The sequence below is a fragment of the Myodes glareolus genome, chromosome 8 (genome assembly GCF_982192425.1).
Source record: "Myodes glareolus chromosome 8, mMyoGla1.1, whole genome shotgun sequence".
Lineage (NCBI taxonomy): Eukaryota > Metazoa > Chordata > Mammalia > Rodentia > Cricetidae > Myodes > Myodes glareolus.
In genome coordinates, this window is record NC_142033.1 from 32,573,296 (window position 1) to 32,582,653 (window position 9,358).

At 47.4% G+C, this 9,358-nt stretch overlaps 1 pseudogene; it reads right to left on the reverse strand.

The window, feature by feature from the left end:
• Nucleotides 1-898: 898 nt before the first annotated feature.
• LOC148121147 (prohibitin 1 pseudogene) lies at nt 899-1,941 on the reverse strand (annotated as a pseudogene).
• Nucleotides 1,942-9,358: the final 7,417 nt, after the last annotated feature.

Sequence of the window (9,358 nt, forward strand, 5' to 3'; positions counted from 1 at the left end):
ACCAACTCCCTCTTCTGATCTCTGAGGGCACCGAGCAAGCATGCAGTGCACATACATACATGCAGGAAAAACCCTCATACATATATCTAAAAATAAATAAGTCTTAAAAAAGAAGAATACAGAATCTCAAGGATCCATCCAATTGCCTGTCATTCATTCTTTCGTGAACCACTCACAGGCAGAGGTTAGAAAGAAGTGAGTCAAGAGACAGGGTCTTAGGTCATAGCAATAGCCAGAGAAACACGCTATAAATACTCCAGGCTCCAGGGCTCCATGTAGTATGGGTGGGATCTTATAGAATCAGGAAATCTGTAAAGAACCCCTGGGGAAAATATTTCCCACATTTCATGGATTAGTGGCACTGTATTGACTGTGTCCCTGGGAGCAGGGCTCACGCTTCTGCAGTAAGGTTGCCATTCTGTGCCATCTTTACTGGAATTAGCCTTAAAATGGCTTCAGCACAGGGATGGCTCTGAGGGCTGGGAACATCATGCCTGCCATCTGGTGCAGGCTGGGGGAGGGGTGACCTGAAGCAGGCCTCTGTCCTGCCTAGCCCAAAGCAGGGGAATCAAGGGGACCAGAATTTAGACCTGTGTCCTCCAGAGAGGGAAAAGTGAAGAGGTAGGAACGCCTCCTGTCTGCCCTTTCTTTCCCTTATCTTGGAACTATTGGCTAAGGCAAGGTATAAGCAAAATGGAGAAGCTCTTGTCAGGACTTAGGATCCACCTTTGCTGAAGTAATAAAGTGTCTTTTCATTCAAGTGAGTTGTCTTTTCTCTAGCCTCCTCCCCTCTCAGCACTGGGTTTTGATTCCTCCTTTCTAGTCTCAGAACAAATTACTTTTTTTTCTATTTCTCTTCTTCTTCTTCTTTTTTTTTTTCATTTGGTAATTACAGATCTGAAGTGATTCTGCTTTTATTTCCTTCACGTTAAGCCAATCATGGAATTTCACAGTGATTTCTGGGGTGGGGCAGAAGGAAAGTTTATTCAGAATGATCGAGGCCACGGCCTGGTTGGCCTGAGAAGGTGCAAGCAGGGGGGCCTCACTGGGGAAGCTGGAGGAGCACTGACTGCCCCGCTGGCAGGTAGGTGATGTTCCGAGAGCGGGAGAGCTGGTAAGCAATGTCCTCAGCTGCCTCCAGCTTCCGCAGCTCAATCAGACCATCGCTGGCCGTGGCCAGGGAGTTGGCGATCAGCTCGGCTGCCTTGGAGTCGCCCTCAGCAGAGATGATGGCTGCCTTCTTCTGCTGCTCAGCCTTTTCCACCACAAATCTGGCCCTCTCCGCTTCCTGCTGAGCCACCTGTTTGGCTTCCACTGCTTCTGTGAACTCCTTCCCGAAGGTCAGATGTGTCAAGGACACATCATCCAGGATGAGCCCAAATGTTGCTGCTCTCTCTGTGAGGTCATCACTCACCTGCCGGGAGACCAGCTCTCGCTGGGTGATCAATTCTCCAGCATCAAAGCGAGCCACCACCGACTTGAGGATCTCTTGTGGTGATGGAAGACAGCACCGGCTCATCATAGTCCTTGCCGATGCTGGTGTAGATACGGGGGAGCTGGCTGGCCACCGGACGGAAGAGGATGCGTAGTGTGATGTTGACATTCTGCAAATCTTTGCTACCAGTGATGACCGGTACATTCCGTGGTCGCGAGCGGCAGTCAAAGATAATTGGCTTCTGTACCCACGGGATGAGAAAGTGAGTCCCTTCCCCTACCACGACGTCCTGTACTCCACGGAATCGGTCAAAGATGACAGCTCTGTGCCCAGCATCCACATTATACAAGGCAGAGTTCACCACGCCTCCTGCCACGGCTAAAGCCAGGCCGAACTTTCCGATGGACTCAAACAATTTGGCAGCCATGATTCCTTCTGTTGCACCCACTCACACCTGCTTTCACTCTGACCTCCACATGAATTCCCCCCTTCTTCTTTTTTTAAACCCCCTTTCTTTCTGTTTTTTTAAGCCAGGGCTTCCTTATGTATCCCTAGCTGTCCTGTCCTGGAGCTTCCGCTGTAGACCACGCAGGCCTCGAACTCAGAAATCTGCCTGCCTCTGCCTCCCAAGTGCTGGAATTAAAGGTGTGTGCCACCGCCCTGCCAGACTACAAATAAATTACTTTCTAACAGAGACCTGCTATGTTCTTAAGCCCCAGATCAATTGATTTACACATACTAACTCACTGGCCCCCGTGAACACTCCAGTTAAAGAATTTCTGTTATTTGTCTTACTTTACAGATCAACAAATCAAGGCTCAGACAATTGGGGTAGCTTGTCCAAAGTCATGAGCCAGAAAATGGAAGGAATTATGGGGTTCAAAAGTCTGGTTTCAAAGTCTCTGTACCCTTCTATTAACATGAATATTAATCTATCCTATATTAATATTAATCTATTCTGTCCACAATTTCTAGAAATACATCAGCCACTACAAAAGACACCTGTAACTATTTAAATTGGCATCTAATTTTTTAAAGACAGACACGGTGTCCTCCTGTGATGTCCACACTCTGGAGGCTGAAGGAGGCTGATGGGGAGTTCCAGGCCAGCGTAGGCTACACAGTGAAATCCTGTCTTAAAAAGAAAAATGAATCAAGTAAGTAAACCGAGCAACCAGAGCATCCAGTTCCCTGGCCACACTGTTGCATGCTTGCTGCTCAGTGGCCATAGGCAGCCAATAGCTGCTGCACTAGATACAGCACCCTGAAGGACATCACCAAGGGAGGAGGAGATAATGGGCAACATGCCTTAAAAGTCCATAATTTCCTCTGCTTAATAAAAGTCGATAGCAATAAAGAACAGTCAAAGCCCACTTTTAAGATGTATGGTCATGTTTGGGAGGGGTGGGCTTCATTTTGTTTTATTGAAACAGGGTCTCGTTATATAGCTCTGGTTGGCTTAAAACTTGACCAGGCTGAAATCAAAGTCACAGATCTGTCTGCCTCTTAAGTGCTGGGATTAAAGGCATCTCTCTCTCTCTCTCTCTCTCTCTCTCTCTCTCTCTCTCTCTCTCTCTTTGTGTGTGTGTGTGTGTGTGTGTGTGTGTGTGTGTAAAAAATGTGTGCGTGTGTTCCATGGCATGAGGGTGGAAGCTAGAAGACAATTTCATGCAATAAGTTCTTTCCCATCTCCTTTATATGAATGCCAGGGATCGAACTCAGAACACCAGGCTTATGCAGGAAGCTTCTTTACCTTCTTAGCCACCCTGCTGGCCTCCATTTGTTTGTTAGTTGGTTTGTTTTGAGACATCATTCTGCTTTGTAGCCTAAACTGGCCTTAAACGCTTCTCAATCCTCCTGTCTATGTCTCCAAGTATTAACATTTCAGGCTAATTACCACCCTGACTAGCCAATTAAATTTAATTTTTGAAATTCAGGTAATATAGACAAAGAAAAATAATACCAGAAAAGAGATTTCTAGTGCAGGGGATGGAAAACAAGCAAACAGTACGGCAGTACATGGAGATCTGTGCTGTTTTTGTTAAAGCAGCAGTGTGCAGACACATGCATTTGTACACATAGTGTGCACGCGGCAGTGTGCAGACACATGCATTTGTACACATAGTGTGCACGCGGCAGTGTGCAGACACATGCATTTGTACACATAGTGTGCACGCGGCAGTGTGCAGACACATGCATTTGTACACATAGTGTGCACGCGGCAGTGTGCAGACACATGCATTTGTACACATAGTGTGCACGCGGCAGCCCCTAAGACAACCACACATCTCCAGTATGGTCGTGCTTGCTGTACAGAATATGGGAAGGAGAGATGTGTATCAAGGGGTAAATTTCCTCTCAAAGTTTTTTTTTTAAAATACTTTCAAAACACTCATGCTTTGTTTTTTATATAAAAGTCCCAGCAAATAAAATTTATCAAATGAAAAAAACCAATTAAATGATTTGTAAAATGTTCCCATTTGCTGTTTTGATCTGGGGCTGTCTGCATTTATAATCATAAGTAGCACTTGATTTATGTTTAAAATTTTAGCTATTTCTTGTGCATTCTGTGTGTGTGTGTGTGTGTGTGTGTGTGTGTGTGTGTGTGCCTGCAGAAGTCAGAAAAGTATTCAGATCCCTTGAAACTGGAGTATGGATGACTGTGGGCCACTATGTGGTTGCTGGGAACCAAATCCTGGGTCCCCTGCAAGAACGACAATTCTTAACTACTGAGCCACCTCTCGTGGCCACGTAGTCAGCATTTTAAAAATACTCACTCACCCCGAGAGCATTTGCATTGTTTGTTTGGTTTGGTTTTTGATACAGGGTTTCTCTGTGTAACAGACCAGGCTCTCCTGGAACTAGCTCTTGTAGACTAGGCTGGCCTCAAACTCACAGAGATCCCTCTGTCTCTGCCTCCTGAGTACTGGGATTATAGGCGTGCACCACCACTGCCCGGCTGAGCATTTGCATTTTGCAAAGATGCAGATCTTGCTAATTTAGCGTCAAAAGGCAGAAGCTGTGAAGAAAGTGCTTCAGGTGGCAGAAACCTGAGCAGGATGCAGGAGAGAGGAGGGCCTCTCAGTGCTGGCGACCCCACCTCAGATTGTGCCCATTCTGTACCACCTGACTGCACCTGTGAAGCCCTGTGTGACCCAAGAAACCCACACCATGCTTGACAGGGCTGTATTGGGAAACACTGGCAAGTGTATGTAGAAAGGAGAGAAGGCCCTGGAATACGATGCATCGTTTCTTCTCAGGCCCTCGTGGCTCTTCATCATCTATGTCCATCACTGACCTGGAGCAGGGTGCAGTGGGAGTTTGACTGTGAGATGACAGGAGGCTCCCCAACTGTTTAGCTGAGCACCCAGCCTCATCCATATACCGTCTTGCAAAATCTCACCCCCCATACCGCTCTTACACACACACACACACACACACACACACACACACACACACACGGATATGTGCTAAAAATGTTTGCGAAACAATTAGTACCTTGAGAAGAAGAAAGAAATAAGCCCCAGACTGTGTTAAATCTACGTGTCCCTCCACTGGTTGGCTTTGGAGTCCAGCACAAGGCTGTACCTGGATCCTCTGCATGCTGCAAGCACTGGCTGGGGATGCAAACCAGGAAGGATCTCTGCGCTCTCACTGGCTCTCAGGGCCAGAGGCAGGGTCCTCCCCCTGCTCTCCCCCTCCCCCACCCGGGCAGACTGCCCAGGCCAGCTGAGGCAAACGGACAGGGTTAGTCACTTGTACGCCCTTTAAATATGAAACATAACTGTGGTTTATGGCATCTGCTGAAGGACTGAAAGGTCTGGAGATCAATCTCTTGGTCTCAGGGGAGAGAAAGGACTCGCTAAGAAAACATTTCTAGCAGCTCATCTCGAGTGCTCATTTGTGAGGCCCTCACTCTTGACCCCTGTGTGAGAAAGGGTGTCTCGAAGTAGGAAACCGGAAGGCGTGTGACACGGGTCTGGTCCCCGGTGGTGAATTCCTCCCAGGGTTGGCCACACAAGCTCTCCAGCTGGACACGAAGGACGCCTGGGAGGGCCCGAAGGAGGCAGGCAACTCCCCACCACCCAAGGAAGGCCTCACTGGCTGGCCTTGAAGCTCTTTTTTTCTAAGAGAGGAGTGTCTGAGATGTGGCCTTCAGAACATGTGGCATTTAAGAGCTCGGGGAGTTGGAAAGGATGGGGGGAAAACATAGCTATTTATCCCATGAATTTAAACGCAAATAAATTTACCTCAACTGAACTGAAAAGAAAAGTCCAGGTAAAAGGGAATGAAATTGTGGCTTGGGATGCCTGTAGACATGAGGAAAGAGTTTGAGGAGACTAAAGCCTGGGTAGGACCCAAGAAAGAACAGCTAACAGCTAACATTCGCCTTCAAATCCTCACAGCAAGAGAAGTTTGAGAAGAGGTCTGTGTGGCATCACACAGGTTTGGTGTCCCGGCTGCATTCCCTCAGTCAGCAGGAGCCTTTGCCTGGCACCCACCTCCATGGCCGGCTGTTGTCTGACCTGAACCTTGTCATAGCGTTGTTAGGTCCCAAGTCCAGTCTGATGATTTCGAAATAGGGACGGGGGAAAAAGTCCACACTAAATACCAAAGAAAAGTTTCACTCTGTTATGACTGGGAAAGCTCCCCGCAAACCACTTGAGTGGGCCCTGCGACCCCTCCGTGAACCCCTGTCCACTCACTTCTGCCCTGGACCTGGCTTCCTGCGGAGGCGTCCGCGTGCGGGAAGAACAAGCGAGGCAGTATGGCTGCGCAGCTGCCTTTCATCTGCTTCTGCAACAGAACATCCGGTCCTAAGTGGGCCATCCCATTCGGAACTTGTCAAACAGAACTGCGGCCGGACCTATAAAAATGAAATAAAGATCATGAAAATGCTTCCAGATATTTTTATTTTTATTTGCAACAATCGTTCGATGGCCCCTGAAACATTTCCTAGGGTTATAGTGTAAGAATGCGCCAGGATCTGGATACAGGCCCGGAACAGCCAATTCCCGTTAATATTCAGGTAGTCACGTACCCTCGAGGTACAGGAAGTACTCAAGATTAGCTCCCTGGAACCTGGGAATTGTGAGGTTTCTTTCCCACCAGCCTCAGGTCACAGTTTTCATCCACCAATCAGAACACAATCTTATTTTAGATGAGTTTCTTTCTAAAAAGACTTATTTAAACCTGGCGGTGGTGGTACAAGCCTTTAAATCCCAACACTTGGAAGGCAGAGGCAGGCAGATCTCTGTGAGTTCGAGGCCAGCCTGGTCTACAGAACTAGTTCCAGGGTGGGCTCCAAAGCTACAGAGAAGCCCTGTCTCGAACTTCCCCGTCCCCCATAAAAGAGACTTATTTAATATATATTGTGACCCATTGATATATGGGAGAGAAGTGCTGCCTGTGGTGCATTTTCTATCTTAATTAGTAATCGTTAATTTTTGTTGATTTTGTTATCAATTATTGTTACTCTTTTGAGACAAGGTCACGCCATGTATTCCAGTCTGGCTTCCAACTCTTTGCTCTGCCTCTGCCTCCTGACTGTGGGGATCAAAGGTGGGTGTAGCTCTGTGCCTGGCTGGAAGCCATTTAAGCAGGGCGAACACAGAAATGCAAAGATCTGACCCTGTCTAGACAGCAGAAACAATGCTCGGTCAGAGAATGGGAGCGTCACTTATTCAGCCTCTGTTAAAATAGTGCCCATTGGTTGAGTTTAAAAAATGTGTATATATATCTCCTACTCTGTGCAGCTCTTTGGATGACCAGAGAGTTCTTGTTAGGTGTTGGATTTGGAGTTATATTTTACTGGGTATTTGTGGTGGGTAATCTTTATGGTCAACTGAGTAGATTTGGAATCACCATGGAAACATGCCTCTGGGTGTACCTATCTTAAAATAGTTCCAGAAAGGCAACTGAGGAGGAAGGAGCTGTGGGTCCTGAATGTGGGTGACACCATTTGGACTGGGGTCCTGGACTGAAGGAAAAGGAGAAAGCCACCTGGACATCCGTTTTCATCTCCCTCTGCTCCCTGCCTGTGAGTGCAGTGCGACCAACCGCCTCATGCTCCCACCGGCCTGCCTCCCCCTCCCCCCATGAAGGACTCTATCCTTAAAATGTGAGCCACACACCCTCCCTTCCTTGCATTGCATCTGTTCGGTGTTTTGACACAGTGGCAAGAACAACAAAACAAAACAAAAAATTAATACGGGTGAGTTTGAAAGTATGAAATTTGGAAATACTGAGGATCACCAGTTGTGCATCCTTAGGTAAGATTCCCCTAGCCCCATGACTATCCCACAGCGTTCCCTTAGGAGACTGCCCTTCTGCTCACTTCTGGAGACACTTCCTGCCTAACCCCGGGGGGGCGGGAAACATCTGTTGAGACACCAGGTTTATTCTGTGTGATGACCCCTGAGGTTTTAACTCACTTAGGTCAGTTTGAGGCAACAACTATTTCTGAGTTTCCTCTCTCACACAGGGCAAGGCCCCAGCCCTGGGTAGTGGCATTAGGTCAGCCTAAGTAATGGGCAAGCGGGTGGGGCGCTCAGCCCTAATTGACTAGACCCTCCTTCCTCACGGGGGACGCTTTCAGGCACCCACCTTCCCACCAGAGCATTAGGAATGGTAAGTTCCTTTGCCTCGGGCTAGCCACTCTGACTTCTACCCCAGGCTTGTGTCTGACCTCTGCTCTCAGAATTCTCCATGGGCCCACCCTAATTTTCCAGTCTTCTGACCTCATGCTTGGCTTGGTCTGTGGCAGCTGCAGGCTTTGTGACCTTCAGTTTGCTGGCTCAGCAACTTCCTAATGGAGTTGAATAGGGCTGCTGTCCGCTACCCCTAAGGTGCGAACCCACCCCAAAGCCATCCCCAGCCTCATTGTTGGCATGAGGCTACAGGGGTTTAAGCCTCCTCTGCAGAGCAAGAGCGGTCCTTGGTTCCCTGCCCACTGCAGAACTCCCTGCCGAATGAACTAAACCAAGGGAGAGCGAAGACCTGGCCCTGTTATTTTATGCCTGTAACTGGCTATGAACGGCTGGATAGTAATTTTCATGATGGGAATTTAATATTTTTTTTTCCTGAGTCAGTGGTAATCATAGAATGTTAGAACTAGAAGAGATAATGAATTCCTTCCTGATAAAGGGAGAGAATTCAGGGATTGGGTTGACGGCTCAGTTAGGTAAAACTGCTTCCCGCCAAGCCCAAGGACCTGAGTTCGAGTCCCAGGACCTACATGGCAGAAGGAGAAAACTGACCCCTGCAAGTTGTCTTCCAACAGCCACACATGTGCAATGTAAAAAAAAAAAAAGATAAGATTATTCCTAAAAATCAATTTGCTTTATTAAGATTGTCATTCTACATTTGTTTGTTTGTTTGCTTGTTTGTTGAGACAGGATCTCACTATGCAGCTCTGGCTGACCTCAAACTCACAGAGATCCACCTGCCTCTGCCTCCTGAGTGCAGAGATTAAAAGTGTTCACCACCACACCCAGCCCTATTTTAATGAAAACCTTCTTTCTTTCTTTCTTTCTTTCTTTCTTTCTTTCTTTCTTTCTTTCTTTCTTTCTTCCTTTCTTTTTTTCTTTCTTTCTTCCTCCCTTCCTTCCTTCCTCCCTCCCTCCCTCCCTCCCTCCCTCCCTCCCTTCCTTCCTTCCTTTCTTTCTTTTACAAAGTCAGACCACTAACTGAGACAGTTAAAAACCTAGACTGAAGCTAGACCAGGTGGCTCATGTCCAGGTCATCTCATGCCTCGACAGTGTCAGGTTTGTTTGTTTGTTTACATAATTTGCTTTATTATTCTATGTGTATGAGTGATTTGCCTACGTGTATATTGTCAAAAGATGACATCGAATCAGTGGGAAGCATACTAAACTCTCATTGTATGCAAGTCCTTGATGTTATGTACGGTGCACAACTGCC